Genomic DNA, 25,650 nt, shown 5'->3' with positions numbered 1-25,650 from the left:
ATTGTAAGGAAGTGGGTCTATTGTAGTATAGCCCTTAGGCAGGGCAGCCAAAAATTGGGAGGCTCCACATTGTCCCTGGATAGAGATGTGCATGAGGGCCTCAAAACATTGTTCCCATTGCAAAGGAGCGGGTCTCCTGTCGTTGTAATGCCCATTCAGAAAGAATGGGCAAAAAAATTTACCACTGGGGGTATACCTGAAACAACGGCTTAACTATTGTAACGGTCACCATGATGGCGCATGAGGAGAAGGAGGAGCAGTCCAGCGATTAGCCAAAGTCCAGAAGTGTGTTACCATGGGTGAGTGGAGGTACATGGCAAATTCCCGTTACAAACTTTAAATTCCGCTGTCATTTGCTGGTGGTGTGGTGAAGTCTGGCCAAATCCAACCCTTGTTCATCTTGATCAGAGTCAGCCTGTCAGCATTTACAGTTGACAGGCGGGTGCGTTTATCTGTAATGATTCCACCTGCGGCACTAAAAACACGCTCTGACAAAACGCTAGCGGCAGGGCAGGCCAGGACTTCCAAGGCGTAGAGAGCCAATTCATGCCACGTGTCCAGCTTGGATACACATTAATTGTAAGGCACAGAGGAATGTCGGAGTACAGTTGTTTGATCTGCAAGGTACTCCTTGAGCATCTGGCCAAACTTAGGATTTCTTGTGGCACTACCCCTCACCTCAGGGGCTGTGGTATGTGAGGGGCTGAGAAAACTGTCCCACATCTTAAAGACTGTTCCCCTACCTCTGGCCGATTGGACTTGTGCCCCTCTCGGCTGTACGCCTTGGTTGTCCACTGATTCCTGACCTATGCCGCTAGCGTTTTGTGAGGGGAATGCTTTGCCTACTTCCGTGACTATGGCCTTCTGGAACTGCTGCATTTTGCCTGACCTCTCCGCCTCGGGAATAAGAGACATAAAGTTCTCCTTTTAGCGTGGGTCTAAGAGTGTTACCAACCAGTAATGATTGTCGGCCAAGATGTTCTTAACGCGAGGGTCACGAGACAGGCAGCTTACCATAAAGTCAGCCATGTGTGCCAGACTCTTAACAGCCATCACTTCAGTATCCTGACCAACACGATGACTGAACATGCTGTCCTCCTCCTCCTCCTCCTCATCATCTACCCTGTCCTCTGGCCAGCCACGCTGAACCGAGGATATGACTGCATGTCATATCCTCAATTTGGCCAGAGAGTTGCTCCATGTCTTCATGCTCCTCCTCGTCATAGTCCTCCACTGCACGTTGTGATGAGACGAGGCTGGGCTGTGTGTTATCACCCACACCCACTACTGTTTCTTGCTCAAACTCATCGCGCTCCGCCTGCAATGCATCATGGTTGTTTTTTGAGCAGAGACCATTTTAGAAGGCAGAGAAGCGGTATGGTGACGCTAATAATGTCGTCATCGCCGCTCACCATCTTGGTGGAGTCCTCAAAGTTTTGGCCGATGGTACATAGGTCGGACATCCATCTCCACTCCTCAGGTGTTATGTGTGGAGTTTGACCCATTTCCCGACGGCTTAGGTGATGCAGGTACTCAACAACTGCCCTCTTCTGCTCACATATCCTGACCAACTTGTGCATAGTTGAATTCCAACGCGTGGGGACATCACACACCAGTCTGTGTGCCGGAAGATGCAAACGGCGTCTTAAGCCGGCAAGGCCGGCTGAAGCAGTAGGTGACTTTCGAAAATGTGCAGACAGGCGGCGAACTTTTACCAGCAGATCAGACAGCTCTGAGTATGACTTTAGAAACCGCTGAACCACGAGGTTGAGCACATGGGCCACGCATGGAACATGTGTCAGCTGGCCTCGCCTCAAAGCCGCCACCAGGTTCCGGCCATTGTCACACACGACCTTTCCTGGCTTTAGGTTCAGAGTTGTGAGCCAGTAATCTGCCTGCTGTTTCAGAGCTGTCCACACCTCTTCTGCATTGTGGGGTTTGTCACCTATGCAGATTAGCTTCAGCACTGCCTGTTGCCGCTTCGCCGAGGCAGTGCTGCAGTGCTTCTGTGTCGCCCTGGACAAGCCAGGGGCCACAGAGCACAACACTTAAACACCCCACACTCCCTGCAGGCATATCATAGTCAAAACACAAAATCCTTGTTGCCTTCCCCAGGGGCTGTTGTCCACACCAGGGTGTGGAGCCAGGCGGTTGGTCTCCACCCACCGAGGAGGAGGGAAAACACAGGCAGTGAGATTTAAGCTAAGGAAGTGGAAGGAGGAAAGTAGTAGAGAGGAGAAAAGTGACAGCAAAGAGCCTGAAGTTGGTCCGGGTGTGTGGCCCGGACAGGACAGCAAGGTTGGCAGGATGTGGTGACCGTCTGCAGTGGAGGCCGATTGGAGTCTGCCGTAAGGACCGTGGACGGGTGGTGACCCGGCCGTACCGGACCGGTATACAAAGAGAAGCCAGCACCATTGGCAGAGGACTTTCGGATCCCGGCAAGGCTTGGTGTCGCCGTGAATTTGCCAAATCCGTTAGTGAAGGGGACCTCAGGGTTTCCAAACAGCCAAGTCCAGATAGAAGGCAACCGTCCAACCGTGAAGGGGAGACACCGCCACCGCCAAGGGCAACCATCTCCCAGGGCCAGCGCCTGTGGGCAAAAGGGGCTCCTCCGGCCCATATCCAGGTCGGGGAGCGGGTTACCGTTGGGAAACCATCACTACCAACACTTAACTTAGGTGCAGGGAGAGACAGTCATCACTAACCTGCAGGGAGGAACAACCGCAGCCGTCCGAGGGACCCGTCCATCCAGCCACTTGTTTTACCGTGAACTGTGTCATCATCATTGGGCTGAGTGAGTACCTCCGTGCCGTGCGGCACAGCGCTGCCCCTGCGACCCTGCACCTCATCAGGCCCCGCAACCCGCCTGCCATCCATCTCTACCCCATCACCAGGCCCCGGGACAACCAACCCCCCTACCCACGGAGGGGAGAAATAACAACAAAGCTGCTCCCTGTCACAGGCTCCCGGGATCCCCATCCAGAGCAGCGGTGGTGTCCACACAATCACCACAACCGTGGGTGGCGTCACGGACAATATCCCCAAAACCCAAACCACCCCTTTTCACTCACGGGCGAGTAGCGCCGCTCGAGTCCCCGGGATCCGGCCATCGCTCGAGCCAACGAGCAGCAGCAGCCGTAGAGCAGCGTCAGCCGGACCCGAGCAGTGGGAGAGCGCACCGTCCCCTCCTCCGCCCGCGACACTTCCAGCTTGGGACTGGTGTGGAGGGTAAAGTGGATCAGGATGCGCAGGAGGAGGAGGAGGCTGAGGAGCATGACATTCCGGAGCTGTAGAGTGTGTGTGAAACCCTGACTGAGGTAGGGCCTGCAAAACTTGGTGTGTGAAGGACGTGTTCCGTCCCTCGCTCAGACTGGGTCCCAGCTTGCACAATATTAACCCAGTGTGACGTCAACGAGATGTAGCGGCCTTGCCCACATGCACTTGTCCACGTGTCTGTGGTTAGGTGGACTTTGGCTGAAACAGCGTTGTTCAGGGCACGTGTGATGTTTTGTGACACGTGGTTATGCAATGCGGGGACGGCACACCGGGAGAAATAGTGGCGGCTGTGGACCGAGTAACGTGGGACAGCTGTCACCATCAGGTCGCGGAATGCTTCTGTCTCAACCAGCCTAAAAGGCAACATTTCCAGCGCAAGCAGTCGCGAAAAGTTAGCATTTAGAAGTGTGGCATGTGGGGCGTTGGCAGTGTATTTGCACCTGCGTTCAAAGGTTTGCTGAATGGATAACTGAACGCTGCGCTGGGACAAGGACGTGCTTGATGATGGTGTTATTTCTGCGTGGGCAACTGCAGGTGCATGGCCGGAGGAGGCTTGTTCGCAGGCAGCATGGACAGGGGATTGGCTCGCATGCACAACCAGCGAAGACGTAGCAGTGACATCAGCAAGCACTGCTCCTCGACTCTGTTGTACTTCCCACAAAGTCGGGTGCTTGGCTGACATGTGCCTGATCATGCTGGTGGTAGTCAGGCTGCTAGTTTTGGTACCCCTGCTGATGCTGGCATGGCAGGTGTTGCAAATGGCCTTTTTAGAATCATCTGGAGCCAACTTAAAAAACTGCCAGTGTCAGAGTTCCGGGTTTTCCAGTTTTCTTTTGAAAGAGCTTGCCCTTTGTTAACATGGAGTTTTCTGTTCTGTTGCCCTACTTCCTGTCCATCTGTTTAAAAGCCGCCCCTAAAGCTTAGTCCAGTGCCTGAGTATACTGCTTCCTGTGTGCTCCTGCCCTGCTGCTTTTGGTTCCTGATTGTTATTCGGATCCTCTTGGAAAACAACCGACACCGACTCTGGACTTCATCTGGTATCATCTAGCTGTGCCCGGACTCCGTTTGCCGTCTTTGGTCGGCACTTCTGCCCGGTTCCTTCCGTTTAATAGCACTCTGGACTCACATCACGTACGGACATTTTTGGACTTACCTATTGCCCTTTTGTGTCCCGGCTGCTGCGCATTTAGGGCTTCTGGGGTGATTGCCAGACAGTCCCTGTATAGGGGTTCGCTCTTGGTGGTCTCCCTGGGGGAGTCCGGTGCGCGGTCCCGGGAATTCCCTTTCGCTCCGTCCCTGGAAGGTATTTCCTGTATTTATGTTCTACTGTGTTTTTGTTCCGTTTATGTACTGTGAGACTGTGACCGGGGTTATCTATGACGGCCGGTATGTCTCGCCCCGGTTGTGCTCACTCCATGATAATCCACTATAGGGTTAATGCTGTTTCCCTACAGGCTGAAGGAAGGGTTAAATAGATTCAGGAACGAGGGCAGGTGTGCCGGGTGTGAGGGAGTGATCACATCTCCCTGAGTTCTCTGCCGGAAAGGCACATATGTACTATTGTGGACTTTTTCTTTGGAATAAACCGTGTGCTGTGAACCTTGGTGCCTGGATCCCGTGTCTTCTGCAGCGCAGCCGACGACGCTACCTCACATATGGTGGAGAATCGGCGGGCATGACAGCCGGTGAGGTGTAGCATCCATCCCTGGTGACCCAGCTGCGCATGTCCTGGATTCGAGCGGCTATACTACAGCCCAGACCCGGCGACGCCATGGAGGACATATTAAAGCATTTGGCTCAGGCTAATGCACAGCAGCAACAGGCTAATGCACAGCAGCAACAGGCTAATGCACAGCAGCAACAGACCAATGCACACCTGCTCCAATCCTTGCAAGTGCAGGAAAAAAAATTCCAAGAACAGATGGATCAGGCCAATGCACGTCAGCAGCAAGCCTTGCAATTGCAGGAAAAAAGGCACCAAGAACAGATGGTTCTCCTGGCCAAGTCGATCCGTGCCAGATTGGCAGCAACAACCCAGGGACCGGGTGACGACGGCAGCGTCCGGAAAGCGGTGAGACAAGCGTTGCAAAAGATGACCCCGGGTGATGATGTGGAAGCGTTCCTGGCGGTGTTTGAACGGGTGGCCGAGCGGGAAAAGCTGCCGACCCCGCAGTGGGCTGAGGTATTGTCACCCTATCTGACGGGGGAACCCCAAAAAGCCTACCTGGACCTCTGTACCGAGGACGCCATTGACTATGTGACCCTGAAAGCCGAAATACTGGCTCGGTTGGGGGTGAATACCTATGTACGGGCTCAGCGGGTAAATCAGTGTGGTTCTTTGAGGAAGCCAAACCCGTACGCTCCCAGGCCTATGACTTGTTACATCTTGTAAAAAAGTGGTTGCAGCCTGACACTCTGAGCCCGGCGCAAATGGTGGAAAGGGTAGTAGTGGATCGTTTTGTGCGCACTTTACCCGTCACCGTTCAACGGTGGGTCGGACAGGGTGACCCGAGTACCCTGGACCAATTAGTGTCCCTGGTAGAGCGGCATGTGGCTACGCAGGACTTGATACGGGACACTGAGACTTTGCGTACCGCCCGTCGGTCCGGCCCCTCCAAGCCTGGGGCCAAGGACCCACCGCGGACACTGGTGCGGGAGTCCGCTACCGTCCCGTCTGAGGCCGCACCCTCCGTCCCTGAGGTCCGGAAAACTATGTACCCTAAACGACAACTCGTCAAGGGGGTGTCCTTCCCTATTAGATGTTGGCGGTGCCAGCGGGTGGGACATATGGAAGCCCAGTGTCCACTCACCACGGAGCCCATGGATTGTGGGGTTACCCGGCGGGGTTCAATGTATGCTCAGGTGGTGTGTACCGCTGACCTGGTCTACCCAGAGACTGAGCCCCACTTGTGCCAAATTCAGGTGAATGGATGTCCGGTTACAGGCTTGTTGGATTCCGGAAGCTTAGTGACCCTTGTGCGATCAACCCTAAGGGCTAAAGTAAAGGCCACAGGACGTACCGTGGGGGTGGTTTGCATACATGGGGACCGCCGTGACTATTCCACGGGGATAGTCACCATCACAGCACCTTGCGGTCAGGTGCAACATGAGGTGGGACTTATTAATACTCTTCCCTATGATGTGATCCTAGGAAGGGATCTGCCCTATTTTTGGACTTTATGGAAGGGACCTCCTAAGTCCCCTCAGAAATTGGTCAGTCCGGGACCTGAGCCCTACAATCCTGAATCCGGGACGCCTGCCGTAGGGGTCCCCATGATAGGGACAGGATGTGAACCTGATAGGTCGCCCCTAGAGGTATTGGCAGGAGAGGCTGAGACGGTCGAGCCCATCCCGGAGTTGGAGGCGTCCCCGGATACGTTTGGGACAGCCCAACTCCAGGACCCTACATTAATACATGCCCGGAGTCGGGTGACAGTAGTTGACGGGGTGGCACAGCTGCCTGGTGCCCAGGTAAGATACCCCCATTTCGCTCTTAAGCAGGATTTACTCTACCGGGTAGATGAAATACGGGGCGTAGGGGTAGAGCAGTTGGTGGTGCCCCAGCCGTATCGCCGGCGGGTCCTCGACTTGGCTCATAAACACCTGATGAGTGGTCACCTAGGGGTCAAGAAAACGCAGGAGCGAATATTGCAAAGGTTCTATTGGCCCGGGGTCTTTGGGGAGGTAAAACGGTTCTGCGAAACCTGCCCGGAGTGTCAGCTTACCGCACCCCTGACCCACTTTCGCAGTCCGTTGGTACCGTTACCCATTATAGAAGTCCCTTTTGAACGGATAGGGATGGATCTGGTGGGGCCCCTCGTAAAGTCTGCTCGAGGGCACCAGCATACCCTAGTGATCGTTGACTATGCCACCCGGTATCCAGAGGCGATACCTCTCAGACATACTGCAGCCAAGCTTATAGCTCGGGAGTTGTTTGCTGTGTTCTGCCGGGTGGGGTTGCCCAAGGAGATCCTTACGGATCAGGGGACCCCATTCATGTCTAAAGTGACCAAAGAGCTATGCCGGCTACTCCAGATCAAGCAGTTGCGTACGTCTGTGTATCATCCTCAGACGGATGGTTTAGTGGAACGATTCAATAAAACCCTGAAAACCATGCTCAAAAGGGTGATTTCCAAAGACGGGAAAGACTGGGATATGATGCTTCCCTATTTGATGTTTGCCATACGAGAGGTGCCACAGGCATCCACGGGGTTTTCGCCTTTTGAATTGTTATACGGGCGACATCCCCGGGGATTGTTGGACCTGGCAAAAGAAACCTGGGAGCAGGAGCCCACCCCCCATAAAAGTGTGATTGAACACATTTTGGGTATGCAGAACCGCATAAGCGCGGTCATGCCAATTGTAAAGGAGCATTTACAGGAGGCTCAGGCCGCGCAAAGCGGCCGCTACAATAGACAAGCCACCGTGCGGACCTTTAAACCCGGGGATCGGGTGTTGGTATTAATCCCCACGGCGGAGAGTAAATTCCTGGCTCAGTGGCAAGGCCCCTACGAGATAAAGGAAAGAGTCGGGGTGGTCAACTATAAGGTATTGCAGCCCGGTAGGCGGAAACCTGAACAAATATACCATGTCAACCTATTAAAACCTTGGCAGGAACGGGAAAGCCTGATGGCTGTTTTTTCCCCACCTCCCTCCTCTTCAGGTCGTTCACATCCGGCTCCAGCGACCTCCGGAGAGGACGAACCGGAAGTAAGGATTGGAGAAGCCCTCACCAAGCAACAGAGGCGAGAGGCCAGACGGTTGGTTCAGCAGAACCCCGATGTCTTCTCTGAGCTGCCCGGTAGGACCAGTCTGATACGACATGATATTGTCACCGAGCCCCACCTGAAGGTACGCCTGAAGTCATACCGGGTACCGGAGGCTCGACGACAAGCCATATCGGAGGAAGTAAAGACAATGTTACGCCTGGGGGTCATCGAAAAATCCCGGAGTGAATGGGCTAGTCCGATTGTCCTAATACCAAAACCCGATGGCTCCTTAAGATTCTGCAATGACTTTAGGAGATTGAACGAAATATCCAAGTTTGATCTCTACCCCATGCCCCGGGTGGATGAGCTGATTGATAGGCTGGGACAGGCGCGATATTTTACCACGCTCGACCTGACCAAGGGGTACTGGCAGGTGCCACTAACGGAGTCCACCAAGGAGAAAACCGCTTTTGTTACGCCGGAGGGTCTCTTCCACTATGTTGTCTTGCCTTTTGGGTTACATGGCGCTCCGGCCACGTTCCAGAGGTTGATGGAAATAGTGCTGGAACCCCACCAGGCGTATGCATCAGCGTACCTGGATGACATCATTATTTACAGCTCCGATTGGCAGACTCACTTGGAACAGGTACAAGCGGTGGTGGACGCGCTTCGAACAGCCGGATTGACAGCCAATCCCAAGAAATGTGCATTGGGACTCACGGAAGCCCGCTACTTGGGCTACGTGATAGGCCAAGGAGTGATTAAGCCCCAAATTAACAAGGTCGAGGCGATCCAGAAGTGGCCTAGACCCCTGACCATGAAGCAGGTTAGGGCCTTCCTGGGTATCGTGGGGTATCGTGGGGTACTATCAGCCCCCTTGACGGACCTTCTCAAAGGCAAGAAGTCCGTCATGGTGCGCTGGACTCCGCAGGCCGAGGACTCCTTCCGGGCCCTGAAGGAGGTCCTGTGCGGACAGCCCGTTCTGGTCAACCCTGATTTCCGGAAGGAGTTCATAGTACAGACTGACGCCTCGGAAGTCGGCCTGGGGGCAGTGCTGTCTCAGGTGGTTCAGGGGGAGGAACACCCCGTCACCTTCTTGACTAGGAAGCTCACCCCTCCCGAGCGGAATTATAGCGTAGTGGAGAAGGAGTGCCTGGCGATCAAGTGGGCCTTGGAGTCCCTACGCTATTACCTGCTGGGACGTCAGTTTCGCTTGGTGACGGATCACTCTCCACTGGTCTGGATGAGGTCCGCCAAGGAACGGAATGCCCGGGTTACCCGGTGGTTCCTTTCTCTGCAGAACTTCCGGTTTACGGTTGAACACCGGGCCGGTAGGTTGCAGGGCAACGCCGATGCCTTGTCCCGCGGCCCGTGTTTGATGGCAGGAGTTCAACCCCGCACGCTTGAACTGAGGGGGGGAGGTATGTGAGACTGTGACCGGGGTTATCTATGACGGCCGGTATGTCTCGCCCCGGTTGTGCTCACTCCATGATAATCCACTATAGGGTTAATGCTGTTTCCCTACAGGCTGAAGGAAGGGTTAAATAGATTCAGGAACGAGGGCAGGTGTGCCGGGTGTGAGGGAGTGATCACATCTCCCTGAGTTCTCTGCCGGAAAGGCACATATGTACTATTGTGGACTTTTTCTTTGGAATAAACCGTGTGCTGTGAACCTTGGTGCCTGGATCCCGTGTCTTCTGCAGCGCAGCTGACGACGCTACCTCACAGTACATATTTGCTGGTTGCATATTATAAACGTCTTGCACCAAGAACTCGTCTCTGGTTGTCATTGCCCTAACGCAATCGAAATCCTCAATACATACAATAGTATTACAGCCAGACTCGGGAAGACCTAACATTTGTACAGGCACCTTGTGTCATGTTGTTCCGGGGAACAGTTGCCTGACGTCTGCCTGGGGCCACCACTCTGCTTCTTACTGCCTGTTGGGATGCTACGCCTCCCTCCCCCTGTGCACTGCTGTCCTCGCTCTGCATATCCTCCTGCCAGGTTGGGTCAGTTACTGGATCATCCACCACGTCGTCTTCCTCTTCCGCACCCTGCTCCTCCTCCTGACTTCCTGACAATTGTGTCTCATCATCGTCCACCCCTTGTTGAGACACGTTGCCAACTTCGTGAGAACGTGGCTGCTCAAATATTTGGGCATCTGTACATACAATCTCGTCATGGCCCACTTCAACAGGAGCTGGCGAGAGGCCAGAATTTGTGAATGGAAACGTGAACGAACAGCTCTTCCGAGTGTCCAAGTGTGGGATCAGTAATGTCCGTGGACGTGTACTCGGCCTGGTGGTAGGAAGGAGGATCAGGTTCTGAAATGTGCGGTGCAGTATCACGGCTACTGACACTTGACCGTGTGGAAGACAGAGTGTTTGTGGTGGTGCCAATCTGACTGGAAGCATTATCCGCTATCCAACTAACAACCTGTTGACACTGGTCTTGGTTCAAGAGCGGTGTACTGCTGCGGTCCCCAAGAATTTGGGACAGGACGTGCGAGCGACTAGATGTGGCCCTTTGTTGTGGCGAAATTAGAGCTTGCACACAACCTCGGTCTCTGCCTGCACCACCATCACGTCCACTTCCTTGTTCGTTGACAACGCCCTTGCGCATTTTGCAATGCTGTGCTGATGTGTATTCACTAGACTTGTGTGTTATATCCAAGTTTTTGCAAAACTCACACAAATGCAGCGGAAAGCTGCCACCAACAGGCACACACGTGCGGTTTTTAAATGCAAGCACGGAGGCACTAAGAACCTAACAGGTCTCTATCCAGGGACAACGTGGAGCCTCCCAATTTTTGGCTGCCCTGCCTAAGGGCTATACTACAATAGACCCACTTCCTTACAATGGGCACTTCAGGTTTACAGGCCCTCATGCACGTCTCTATCCAGGGACAACGTGGAGCCTCCCAATTTTTGGCTGCCCTGCCTAAGGGCTATACTACAATAGACCCACTTCCTTACAATGGGCACTTCAGGTTTACAGGCCCTCATGCACGTCTCTATCCAGGGACAACGTGGAGCCTCCCAATTTTTGGCTGCCCTGCCTAAGGGCTATACTACAATAGACCCACTTCCTTACAATGGGCACTTCAGGTTTATAGGCCATCATGCACGTCTCTATCCAGGGACAATGTGGAGCCTCCCAATTTTTGGCTGCCCTGCCTAAGGGCTATACTATAATACACCCACTTCCTGACAATGGGCACTTCAGGTTTACAGGCCCTCATGCACGTCTCTATCCAGGGACAACGTGGAGCCTCCCAATTTTTGGCTGCCCTGCCTAAGGGCTATACTACAATAGACCCACTTCCTTACAATGGGCACTTCAGGTTTACAGGCCATCATGCACGTCTCTATCCAGGGACAACGTGGAGCCTCCCAATTTTTGGCTGCCCTGCCTAAGGGCTATACTACAATAGACCCACTTCCTTACAATGGGCACTTCAGGTTTACAGGCCCTCATGCACGTCTCTATCCAGGGACAACATGGAGCCTCCCAATTTTTGGCTGCCCTGCCTAAGGGCTATACTACAATAGACCCACTTCCTTACAATGGGCACTTCAGGTTTACAGGCCATCATGCACGTCTCTATCCAGGGACAACGTGGAGCCTCCCAATTTTTGGCTGCCCTGCCTAAGGGCTATACTACAATAGACCCACTTCCTTACAATGGGCACTTCAGGTTTACAGGCCCTCATGCACGTCTCTATCCAGGGACAACGTGGAGCCTCCCAATTTTTGGCTGCCCTGCCTAAGGGCTATACTACAATAGACCCACTTCCTTACAATGGGCACTTCAGGTTTACAGGCCATCATGCACGTCTCTACCCAGGGACAACGTGGAGCCTCCCAATTTTTGGCTGCCCTGCCTAAGGGCTATACTACAATAGACCCACTTCCTTCCAATGGGCACTTCAGGTTTACAGGCCCTCATGCACGTCTCTACCCAGGGACAACGTGGAGCCTCCCAATTTTTGGCTGCCCTGCCTAAGGGCTATACTACAATAGACCCACTTCCTTACAATGGGCACTTCAGGTTTACAGGCCCTCATGCACGTCTGTATGCAGGGGCATTGGTGAACCTCACAATTTTGGACTGCCCTGGCAAAGGAAAATACTACAAAGACTCACTTCCTCAAAATGGGCACATTAGACTCAAGAGGCCTTCATGTACGTCTCTTCTCAGGGATATCGGAGTGCCACACAATGTTTTCACGTAAAATCTTTCATGTATTAATCTCAAAAAGTAACATACACCAGCTCTATCTCACTATTGGGTATGTGCCCTTAACATTTCCGCCATGAAAAATCATTTTGGGGTCATTTTGGAAGGTTTTCTGGTGAGTCCGTAAAAATGGCGTAAAACGCGGACAAAATTGTTCTCAGCTGTGACTTTTCAGTGATAAATGCTTCAAGGGGTCTTCCCCATGCTGTTGCCATGTCATTTGAGCACTCTTCTGAGACTTTTGTGACATTTTTAGGGTTTCTCCATGCTGCCGGGGGGTCATTTCACAAAAATACTCGGGTCTCCCATAGGATAACATTGGGCTCGTTGCTCGGGCCAAGTACACGAGTATCTTGGGAGGCTCGGCCCGAGCTTCGAGCACCCGAGCTTTTTAGTACTCGCTCATCACTAGTCACCACACATCCATGGAGTTCAACAATATGAAGTCTGCCAGGTGGACTGTAACTTGAATAAGAGGAAAAAATATTGGCACATCCAACGTAAAATAATTTCTTTCTTTATTTTCACATAATGTTAAAAAAGTCCATCCATATTCAGAAGATCCTGATGCGTTTCCGACGCAAAAGAGCGTCCTTAATCATAGGCTATGATTAAGGATGCTCTTTTGCGTCGGAAACGCGTCAGGGTATTCTGAATATGGATGGACTTTTTTAACATTATGTGAAATTAAAGAAAGAAATAATTTTACGTTGGATGTGCCAATATTTTTTCCTCTTAATAGTTGTATACTCCACAAATCTGACCTTTATGGAGGAGTGGCAAGAAGAAGTCATTGTTGAACAATCTTGCTTTAAATGTTCATTTTTTTATCATCCTAAAAAGTATGCTTTGATACGCTTTGATTGGAAGCTAAATCATGATGAGAACCACAACTAGCTGCACATTCTCATTGTTAATTCTCTATGTGGAGCATTTCATCAGGGGCTTAAATTTGAGTACCAAAAAGTGGTATTTACATGTACCATATACTCTAAGGTCCAGAAATATTTGGACAGTGACAATTTTAGCTGCTTGTTTACCAACACATATTAAAGATATACTTATATAATTAATATGGGCTTAAAGTGCAGACTCTCAGCTTTAATTTGAGGGTATTATTCACATCCTAATTGGAGTAAGGATTTAGCAATTACAGTTTTTTAATACGTAGCTGCCTCTTTTTCAAAGGACCAAAAGTAATTGGACAGCTATCTCAAAAGCTCCTTAGTGGGCTGCATGGGCTATTCCCTCATTAATCCATCATCAATTAATCAGCTAAAAGTTGTGGCGCTGATTCCAGGTGTGGCATTTGAATTTGGAAGTTGCTGCTGTGAACCCTTATGTGATTAAAGGAGCTCTCGATGGATGAGAAATAGACCATCATTAGGCCGAAAAAAATACATATTCATCAGAGAGATAGCAGAAATGTTAGCAGTATCCATATCAACAGTTTGCTGCATTTTGCAAAATAAAGAGCACACCAGTGAGCTTGGGAGCTCAAAAAAGTCTGGACGGTTATGGAGGTCAATAATTGAGAATGATTACAGTACCCCTTCCATAGTAGAGAAAAACTACTTGATAACATCCACCCAAGTGAAAAACACTCAGCAGGAAGTAGGTGTTTCAGAAACTAAAGGCCACTTTACACGCAACGACATCGCTAACGAGATGTCGTTGGGGTCATGGAATTCGTGACGCACATCCGGCCTCGATAGCGACGTCGTTGCGTGTGAAACGCACAAACGACCGTTAACAATCAAAATTACTTACCTTATCGTTGATGCATCGTTCTATTCTCATTTATCGTTTCTGTTGCAGGATGCAGGTTGTTCGTCGTTCCTGCGGCAGCACACATCGCTATGTGTGACACCGCAGGAACGAGGAACATCACCTTACCTGCGGCCGCCGGCATTGAGGAAGGAAGGAGGTGGGCGGGATGTTCGGCCCGCTCATCTCCGTCCCTCCGCTTAGTAATGTCGTTATGACATCGAATGAACCGCCCCCTTAGAAAGGAGTCGGTTTGCCGGTCACAGCGACGTCGCTAGGGAGGTAAGTATGTGTGACTGTTACTAGCGATGTTGTGCACCACGGGCACCGATTTCCCGAGACGCACAACTGACGGGGGCAGGTATGCTCGCTAGGGATCTCGCTAGCGAGACTGCAGTGTGTAAAGTGGCCTTTAGTCTACCATAAACAGAAGACTTCATGAGCGCAAATACAGAGGGTTCACCACAAGGTGAAAACCATTAATCAGCCTTAAAAATAGAAAGGCCAGATAAACTTTGCCAAATACATCTAAAGAAGGCAACAGAGTTCTGGAAAACAATTCTTTGGACAGATGAAACTAAGATCAACCTGTACTAGACTGATGGGAAGGAGAAATTATGTAAAATGCCTGTAATCGCTCATGGTCCAAAGCAGATCACACACACATCCTCTGTAAAACATGGTGGAGGCAGTGTGATGGCATGGGCATGCATGGCTTCCAATGGAATTGGGTCACTGGCGTATATTGATGATAACGTGGAGTGAAAGGAAAAGGATGATCCGGCACAAAATCTCCTTTGGTAAAAACATCCAAAATTTATTGAAACATAATTAAAAATAGCGTGAAGACCAAGTATCCACTCAGATGGAAAGCATGGAGGTCATGATAACTTTACGCGTTTCGGACAGTTATAAAAGCAAAAAAAGTCCTTAATCATAAGTGTCTCATGAACACTGCAGAGCTACTGAAATAGACTAATCTGATGAATGAGTAGGAGGGAGGAGTGGAAATGTGCTAATTACATGCAAACATCAGGTGGAAGTCAAAGTTAATGGAGTCACTAATGAAATGAAAATAAATATAAAGAAATATATATAAATAGGAATAAAAGTAGATGTAAAAATAACAAAGAATTTGGTATTAATTGATCTGGTGGGCATTAATGTTCCAAAAATGTAAAATTTATATGTCCAATGTGTCAAAGTTGTATTAAATCATTTCACATAATCTAGAATGGATATAAATATATTCCACCACCATACGGGGATCCACATTAGTTATATGTGTATAAATGAATCTCCCCTTGGTTCAAACGAGGGGAGGGGGGGGAGGAAATATAGGTAGGAAAATACATAAGGAAACAAGTGCAGGACACATTATACATGGGCTCAGAGCTCTGACAGGAGGAACTACAAGTGCAGGACATATTATACCCGAGCCCTGAGCTCTGACAGGAGGAACTACAAGTGCAGGACACATTATACCCGGGCCCTGAACTCTGACAGGAGGAACTACAAGAGCAGGACAAATTATACTCGGGCCCTGAGCTCTGACAGGAGGAACTACAAGTACAGGACATATTATACACGGGCCCTGAACTCTGACAGGAGGAACTACAAGTGCAGAACACATTAAACCCGGGCACTGAGCTCTGACAGAAGGAACTACAAGTGCAGGACACAATATACACAGGTATTGAGCTCTGACAGAAGGAATTACAAGTGTAGGACACAATATACCCGGGCCCTGAGCTCTGACAGGAGGAACTACAAGTGCAGGACAAATTATACACAGACCCTGAGCTCTGACAAGAGGAACTACAAATGCAAGACACATTATACCCGGGCCCTGAGCTCTGACAGGAGGAACTACAAGTGCAGGACACATTTTACCCAGGCCCTGAGCTCTGACAGGAGGAACTACTAGAGCAGAACACATTATACACAGGTCCTGAACTGTGACAGAAGGAACAACAAGTGTAGAACACATTATACCTGGGCCCTGAACTCTGACAGGAGGAACTACAAGTGCAAGACACATTATACACAGCCCTGAGCTCTGACAGGAGGAACTATAAGTACAGGACACATATACACGGGCCCTGAGTTCTGACAGGAGAAATTACAAGTGCGGGATACATTATACCCGGGCCCTGAGCTCTGACAGGAGGAACTACAAGTGCAAAACACATTAAACCCGGGCCCAGAGCTCTGACAGGAGGAACTACAAGAGCAGAACACGTTAAACACAGGTCCTGAGCTGTGACAGGAGGAACTACAAGTGCAGGACACATAATACACAGGTCCTGAGCTGTGACAGGAGGAACTACAAGAGCAAAGCACATTATACCCAGGCCCTGAGCTCTGGCAGGAGGAACTACCAGTGCAGGACACATTATACACAGGTCCTGAGCTGTGACAGGAGGAACTACAGGTGCAGGAAACAAAAAATCCCCATAATTATAATACCCCACTAACTCAGGATCATGGGTGCACGGGCGTATCTGTCTGCTAAAAAATAAACCTCAGGTCGGAGCGATAATTAAATCCGTTAGTGTATCTGGAATTTAATTTAAGAATCCACTTAGCCTCTGCCAGTAATAAGGCTTTAAACCAATCACCTCCACGTGGGGGTCTAGGAATATGTTCAATGCCCGTAATCCTGAGTGTAGAAAAATCTCCTGCATGGTTCTCGATGTAGTGTCTAGTCAATCCTGATAGGGAACGCTTTCTGACAAGTGTAGCATAGCTCAAAGAAGCTTTATCCTGGGCAGCCATTGGAATACGTAAGTGTTCCGAAATCCTTGTCCTTAGGGTACGTGAGGTACAACCCACATAATTCTTACAACATAAAGTACATGTTGCTACATAAATAATGTGTGTAGAAGAACAATTGATGAAAGTCCTGATATCAAAATTTTCCCCATCGCTACCCAAAATGAATTTATTATTAAGCATAAACTTGCAAAGTCCGCAGCGATTGGATCCACATTTGAAGGATCCCTGGATACTGAGCCAGTTTTTGCCCGATTTACCAGATTTATTGGGGGCATATCTACTGGGCGCAACTGAGTTACCTATAGTATTTGCCTTCCTGGCTACTATGTTAACACCTGATTGAAGAATGTGACTTAAGGTGGCATCCTGACAAAGTAAGGGAACAAAACGTAAGAGGGTTTGTCTGATTTTAAAGAAATCTGTACTGAAAGGTGTTGAAAATGTAACACGATCTCCAATCTTAGGGGGTGTAGGACGGTCCATCAATAATGTGGCCCTAGGTCGATTAGCAGCAATGGAAGAAGCCCTCCTAATTGATGATATGTGTTACGGCCCATGGGTCTGTTGCTCCACGTTCCCCTTCTTCCCCTTCTGCTTCTCGTTTGCGTCGTTCCACTCATTTGGGAACTTCTTAGTTTCCTGAGTCTAAGTCCCAATTTTGAGCTACTAAGCATGCTCACGGACTTAGTCATTTTTGAGTGTGTACTCTGTTCTGAGCATGTCTGCGATGTGGCATTACATGATTGGCCGTGGGTGATGTCACAGATGATGCGAGGATCACATGGTCCTCGGCATGTGACGTTGCATTACATGATTGGCCGTGTGTGATGTCACAGATGATGCGGGGATCACATGGTCCTCGGCATGTGACGTGGCATTACATGATTGGCCGAGGGTGACGTCACTTCTGTCGTTGCTCGTTACTATTGGCCCAGGGTTGTTCCTGTTAATTATCCTCCATCTTGTGGGCGGAGCCAAGTTTATAAAGGGCCCTGGAGCCCACCTCTCGGTGCTCAGTCGTTACATGTGGTTGTGTGGGAGTAGACGCTCCATGTGAGTCTGCAAAATATACCCGCTTCCCATGCTTTAGGGGAGTCGGGCTAGGTAGGAACCTCTCCCCCTTCACTCCTGTTTACTCTCTGCAGATAGCATAGAAAGTTCCCTGACTCCTTATAGTGCAGTTAGCACACGGGGCTTGGACAGGGACTTGCACTTGAGCCATTTCAGAGAAAGCTATTGCTCTCTGTTATCAGTTGTCATATTACACTTCCTCTATGAGCATAATAGAGGTTAGTTCTTAGGTTTGCCTGTGGCCATTAACAGGAGACCTGTGCATTCTCTCCTCACCTAGGAGCATTGTTTATGCTTTGTTAATTTACTAGCTTACTTCTGTGAAGTAACAGAGGTATTTCCTATTCGTATAGGGTAGTCGCCCTAACTTATTTATTTGCTACCACATATTAGTTTATGCTAATATGGTACTCGCTGTGAGTTAAACAGGGTGTGTCGTACTAGTCCTAGTGTTGCTGTGAAGTAACAGGAACAAGTACTACTTCTGTGGTACAGACACCCTTTTCTGCTGTCACTAGCAGCAGTTGCACGGTGGGCCCTGACTGCCTGTTACTCGTAATTATTAGTGATGAGCGAGTACTAAAAAGCTCGGGTGCTCGAGGCTCGGGCCGAGCATCCCAAGATACTTGTGTACTCGGCCCGAGCACCGAGCCCAATGTTATCCTATGGGAGACCCGAGTATTTTTATGAAATGACCCCCAGCAGCATGTAGAAACCCTAAAAATGTCACAAAAGTCTCAGAAGAGTGCTCAAATGACATGGCAACAGCATGGGGAAGACCCCTTGAAGCATTTATCACTCAAAAGTCACAGCTGTGAACAATTTTGTCCGAGTTTTACGCCATTTTTACGGACTCACCAGAAAACCTTCCAAAATGACACCAAAATGAATTTTCATGGCGGAAATATTAAGGGCACATACCCAATAGTGAGATAGAGCTGGTGTATGTTACTTTTTGAGATTAATACATGAAAGATTTTACGTAAAACATTGTGTGGCACTCCGATGTCCAAAACGCACGTTTTGTGCTTTTTACTAGCGATGTCGGTCATTTTTTTTTCCATTCTATCTCCCGTCGGTCGGTCTCATTCTGTCTGTCTCTCTCTGTCTTGTCTGTCCCCCTCTTACAGTCTGTCGGTCAGTCTCCCCCCTCTCTCTTACTTACCGTTCCCCGATCACTGCCGCGGCGCTGCACAGCTGTTCACTAAACTCCGGCGGCTTTTCCTCTTTTGAAAAAGCCGGCCGCTCATTAAACAATCTCGTATTCCCTGCTTTCCTGCTTTTCGGCGCCTATGATTGGTTGCAGTGAGACACGCCCCCACGCTGAGTGACAGGTGTCTCACTGCACCCAAACACAGCAGCCGGTGGGTGTGTGTATACTGTGCAGTGAAATAAATAATTAATTAATTAAAAAAAACGGCGTGCGGTCCCCCCAATTTTAATACCAGCCAGATAAAGCCATACGGCTGAAGGCTGGTAATCTCAGGATGGGGAGCTCCACGTTATGGGGAGCTCCCCAGCCTAACAATATCAGTCAGCAGCCGCCCAGAATTGCCGCATACATTATATGCGACAGTTCTGGGACTGTACCCGGCTCTTCCCGATTTACCCTAGTGCGTTGGCAAATCGGGGTAATAAGGAGTTAATGGCAGCCCATAGCTGAACTAAATCCTAGATTAATCATGTCAGGCGTCTCCCCGAGATTCCTTTCATGATTAATCTGTAAATTACAGTTAAAAAACACACACACACACACGAAAAATCCTTTATTAGAAATAAAAAACACTAACAAAGTCCCTCATCACCAATTTATTAACCCCGACAAACCCTCCATGTCCGGCGTACTCCACAGTCCTCTAGCGTCGCATCCAGCTGTGCTGCATGAAGGTGACAGGAGCTGCAGAATACACCGCCGCTCCTGTCAGCTTCACACAGCAACTGAAGACAGCCGCGAAATCAGCTGAGCTGTCACTGAGGTTACCTGGATGCAGCGGTGGCCGCGGGTAACCTCAGTGACAGCTCAGCAGATCGCGCTACTCACCGCCGCACCGGTCAGCTCCATGCAGCAACTGAGGTGAGTATAGTGATCAGCTGAGCTGTCACTGAGGTTACCTGGATCCAGCGGTGGATGCAGCGGTGGCCGCAGGTAACCTCAGTGACAGCTCAGCTGATCGCGCTACTCACCGCCGCTCCGGTCAGCTCCATGCAGCAACTGAGGTGAGTATAGCGATCAGCTGAGCTGTCACTGAGGTTAATCGCGGCCACCGCTGGATCCAGCGGTGGCCGTGAGTTACCTGACTGACAGCAGCTGATCGCGCTACTCACCTCAGTTGCTGTGTGAAGCTGACCGGAGCGGCGGTGTATTCTGCTGCTCCTGTCACCTCCATGCAGCAGAGCTGGACGCGACGCTGGAGGTCCGTGGATTACGCCGGACATGGAGGGCTTTGTCGGGGTTAATAAATTGGTGATGAGGGACTTTGTTATTGTTTTTTATTTCTAATAAAGGATTTTTCGGGTGTGTGTGTTTTTTAACTGTAATTTACAGATTAATCATGGAAGGAATCTCGGGGAGACGCCTGACATGATTAATCTAGGATTTAGTGGCAGCTATGGGCTGCCATTAACTCCTTATTACCCCGATTTGCCAACGCACTAGGGTAAATCGGGAAGAGCCGGGTACAGTCCCAGAACTGTCACATATAATGTATGCGGCAATTCTGGGCGGCTGCTGACTGAAATTGTTAGGCTGGGGGGCTCCCCATAACGTGGAGCTCCCCATCCTGAGAATACCAGCCTTCAGCCGTATGGCTTTATCTGACTGGTATTAAAATTGGGGGGACCGCACGCCGTTTTTTTTAATTATTTATTTATTTATTTTACTGCACAGTATATACACGCCCACCGGCTGCTGTGATTGGGTACAGTGAGACACCTGTCACTCAGCGTGGGGGCGTGTCTCACTGCAACCAATCATAGGCGCCTGTGGGCGGGGAAAGCAGGGAATATAAGATGGCTGTGTACAAAGCACAGCACGCCCGCCGGTATAAAGGCTTGGTCATGCTGTGCAGGCCGGCCAATCACTGCAATTCCACAACTAACAGGGCTGTGGCATTGCAGTGGTCTGCCAGCCAATCCCTGCATGAGGGCTGGCTCTCAAAAGAGCGCCAACATGCAGGGATGAAGACCACGAGTACAGCACGAGTATCGCGAAATTACTCGGTACCCGCCGAGTAGCCCGAGTACAGTGATACTCGTGCGAGTACCGAGTAGTAACAAGCATACTCGCTCATCACTAGTAATTATATATAATACCAGGCAGCCCCGTAACAATATAATTGAAGACAGAAGCAGCAGGATGAATTCTGAAGTGTACAGGACTTTACTTTCTGCTCAGATTCAAACAAATGCAGCAAGGTTGATTAGACTGTTCTTCACAATGGCTCAAAAAATGGTGCAAAAGTAACCTAGACGTTTTTAAGGCAAAGCAGTAGAAATATTCTGAAATGGCCAAGTCAATCATCAGATCTCAACCCCATCAAGCATATATTTCACATGATTAAGCCAAAGCTTAAGGCAGGAAGACGCAAAAACTGAAGTCAGTTATAGTAAAACCCTGGCAAACATCAAAAAGGAGAAAACCCACCATTTGGTGACGTGAGGTTAGTTCAGGGTGGTTGTTGCAGTAGAGGTGATCTTTCCTATAGTCTGTGCCCTGCCATTCCCACAGAGAAGGGGGGTTAATGCCTGTGGTGGTCCTGGCTGGGTGTGTGGTCTTGCAGGGTGCAAGTCGTACCTTGTGTTAGGCTGTCTAATGAACTTGGATCCGTCAGCATGGGAGTCACCATCACAAACTTGGAGTTCTTTTTCAACAGTCTTTTACTTAATGCTATGCACACTACTGTAAACACTCAATACTTTGGGCGCAACAATTGAACACGTTCTTTATGGTACATTTCACTTCAGAGCATACTTTCCCTTGGGCTTTGTCACCGCAGATGTCACTGATCCATACTTCACATAAAACAGGCAGTCGGGCACTGCAGCGTAAAGTTGTATAGTGGAGCCGTACTCACAGTTGACAGCAATCAGCTGTTCCAGGACTTATATCGCTGTGTCGGCTGGTGATCTGATGACAAAGTGGTCAAGATTCCGGAATTCCAATATAGAAAAGAAGTGGCAGCTCACTCGGGTAGTCAGCAAAGATTTTGTATTCTGCGGTTGCAGACATGGTTACAAAAATAACAGGGAGAGGGGGGGAGTGCGAGGACGGCAGACAGACAACAACCATTTCGCGCTGTGGATAGCGCTTTGACGAGTGAAAGCGCTATCCACAGCGCGAAACGGCTGTTCTCCGTCTGCCGTCCCGCACACCCCCCCTCCCCGTTATTTTTGTAACCACGTCTACAGCCGCAGAATAAAAAATCTTTACCGACTACCCGAGTGAGCTGCCGCTTCTTCTCTATACTGATCCATACTTCACAACATGGCTTAGCTTCAGACTCTAACATGTCAGGGCCTTTTCAGTCCCTGTCAGCTCGAGGTTGGAGTACACTGACTATTCAGCCAGACTAACGTCAATACTGTATCGACCTGTTCACCCAGGTCTACGCTGAATGTCATCCGGAGGACTCACACTACTGGAGACAGTAGTGTTTTTCTAGAGTCCAGGGCCTGGAGTACCTTATTATTGGATGGAGTTAGTTCTCTTTACGTCCCCCCTTCTTGAATCCTTAAAGGAGCTCAATTCTTTCTGTCCAGTTTATATTATGCCTTCTGTTGCCACAATCACCAGCCAGCTGTGCCCTTGATATTCTACAGATTTTCCCTTGTTACCACACTACTCTCTACTCAACTAAGATGGAGTCTGCCCTCTACTCCTAGAGACTATCTCCGCCCTCAGTGGGCTGATCCCACACTTTACTGCTTATCCTTACTGTTACCTATTTCTACAAACTCTATCTAAACCAGCCACTAGATGGCAACATTTCATACTACATTCTACATAGCACTCCTACTCTTTAGATTTGTATTTCATTTGCAATTCTATTATATGCACTCTAAACAGTGATATATGCTGGTGTCTTCAGGGGCAGGAATCCCATCACCTCTCTACAGAAGTCCATAGCTTCCAAACTTCAGGCGGTCATTGTCTGCAAAGGATTCTCTACAAAGTCTTAAAAATCAACATTTTATTTACGGTAAAGTAGATTAGTCCAATTACTTTTGAGCTCCTGAAATGAGGAGGCTTGGAGAAAAATGGTTGCAATCCCTAAATGTTTCACAAGAAATTTTTGTTCAACCCCGAAAGTCTACACATCAATTGTATCTCAGTTGTTTCATTTTAAATAATAAACTGGCATTCAGAGCCCAAATCATAAAGATTCAGTCACTGTCCAAATATTTCTGGACTTAAATGTACATATCCATTCCTTCAGTTAGGCAACCATAGTACAAAAAAATTTACCTTTGTACTCTGTTCCTTTTTTCCAGCACTCTTCATAATGTGAACCCAACTATTTCAAGAATTAACCATTTGACAACCTATGATGTACCAGTACGTCATAAGCCGTCTCTTTATCTTTAATACGGGGTTGCTCATGGAGCCCGCATGTTTTTCTACAAATGTCAACTAATCTGATCAACTGACATCTGCAGCTAACAGGCGCGGGTGGATCCAAGATCCACCCGTGCCTGTTAACCAATTAAATTCCGCTGTCAATCTCTGACAGTGCGATTTAACGAGTTCCAACGAGGAACGCATCATTCCCCACTGGCATCATTGGCCTTGTTACCTGATGGGTTGTCATGACATCCGGAGGTTAGCTGATGAACCTTGTCACTGTTATAATGAACTTCCTATGAATGGCGGCTGAACGCCGGTATTCATAGTAGATCAGCATTTCTATTGTGCTGAAGCATCACTCTGAACAGCAGAAGTGATTGGAGTGTGTAAGCTTCAAGTTCCCTAAAAGGTCTAGTAAAAAAAAGAAAAAGTGTAAAAAAAGTTTAAAAAATATGAAAAAAATACAAAAGTTCAAATCACCTCCCTTTTTCCACAATGAAAATAAAACAATTAAGAAAAATTAAAAATACACACATATTTAGTATCGCTGCTTTCAGAAATTCTCGATATACAAGTGCATCTCAATAAACTAGAATATCCTCTGTAGAAATCTGCTGAGTTTTGGGGTGCCAGTTAATAATAATTAACAAGAGTTACTGGATCTTTTAAAGGGGATATATTACAAATGGGTATTTACAATGAATACATAAGGGAAACCTAACTAAGAGAAAAGGTACAATGAAAAGGAATATGGATAGGGTGGTGGAAGAATGGAAGTGGGGAGGCTGACTTGCTTGGTATGCTACCTTTATATCAGCCATACAATCAAACATGGCCCATACAGTGCCCATCCCTGTAACAATTCCACATGATAGTGTGCCGCCCCCGTGCCAGCAGCCGGCGCTGCTCGAATCCGAGCCTTCAGGGGTGGTGACTCGAGGGTCTCCGGACCCGGGGGTCTCACGGACATGCCGAATAAAATGGGGGACGTAGATGTACGGGCTAAGCCATAGTAAGTTCGTGACGCCACCCACGGTGTGTGGTGAGGTGGGACACCACCGCTGCTGTTACGGGGCACCCGGGGGAGATGTTGTGCAGCAAGTTGTTAACCCCTCCGTGGGTAGGGATGGTGACCCCGAGACCTGGTGGCTTGGTGCAGGGGATGGCGACTGCAGGGGGTGCTGGTGTACTCACTGTTAGTAAAACACACAAGTCTCTGGTAAACCAAGGTGATGGTGGCCGGTGCCGCGGCCGGTTGTGTTCTGGTCCCCGTCCCGGCTGGTGGTCTCTATCCTTTTCCTGCACTGCTTTGTGTAAGGTGGACTTTCCTAGTGTGAAACTCAGGAGTCCGCTCCCGGCTGGATGTGGCCTAAGGAGCTGTGCCCGCAGACGCTGGCCCGTGGGATCTATGGGCCCTGACAGTGACCTCTTATTCCTAATCGGTGGGCTGTTGTCTTCTATGAGGGACTTTGGGTGGGACAGGACCTCTAGTCCTGGCCTCAATCGGTTAATTAACCAGTTCCAGTTGGTTCTGGTCCTGGCTTCAGGGTCCGAGTACCCCCCTTTGTGCTCCGGTTGCCGGGTCGGTTCCCCGTGTCGGTACCGGTGGGCTACAACCCTGTCCCGGTCCACCTCGGTTTTGCCAAGCCGTCTTCCCGTCTCCTGCTGACGGAGACCACTGTCTGCCTCCTAGCCAGTGGCACCAGGGCTCCTACCCTGGTACCGTTCAACTTGGACCTTTCCTGCTAGAGCTACACTTAGCTCCAGCCCACACTCCTCTCCAAAGTGAACTTCAGAGCTTCACTCATTGTTTTCCCACCCCGGGCTGTCTAGACCCCTGGGTGGGCATGCCCCAACAGCCTGGTCACGCCCATTGGTGTGTCTATCTTTCCCTAAGGGGGGTGACTGGGATTTTTTGGTTGGCTGTGTGTTTCCTAATGAGGGAAGGTGTTAACTTTAACAGGGCGTCACAATAGTACCATCCAATCAGGTCACAGTCTTTTGAGTTGTCCAGGAACATGCACATGACTGCTGATGTCGATGTTCTCCTGAAGATGGCTCTCTTAAATCAAGAATGGGTTAGGGCCGCTTCACGTCTCTGGTACTTTGCCGGAAGCCAGCTCCGGCACACATGCAGTATAGTTACAATCATTTACAGCGGAAGCGCCTCACCATGCGGACACATGCAGTTGTGTATGAAGCACACAACCACATGGTGTCGCGCTTCCACTGTAAATGAATG

General features: G+C 49.5%; 1 protein-coding gene across 1 annotated transcript in view; it reads left to right on the top strand.

Annotated features, from left to right (window-relative positions):
* The window catches only part of LOC142302558 (tetratricopeptide repeat protein 24-like), a 144,824-nt gene that overhangs the window by 2,821 nt on the left and 116,353 nt on the right, over positions 1-25,650 (top strand). The window lies entirely within an intron of this gene.

This window comes from Anomaloglossus baeobatrachus, chromosome 4 (assembly GCF_048569485.1).
Source record: "Anomaloglossus baeobatrachus isolate aAnoBae1 chromosome 4, aAnoBae1.hap1, whole genome shotgun sequence".
NCBI lineage: Eukaryota > Metazoa > Chordata > Amphibia > Anura > Aromobatidae > Anomaloglossus > Anomaloglossus baeobatrachus.
The sequence above is the reverse complement of the archived record's forward strand: the minus strand, read 5'-3'. Positions and strand labels throughout refer to the sequence as shown.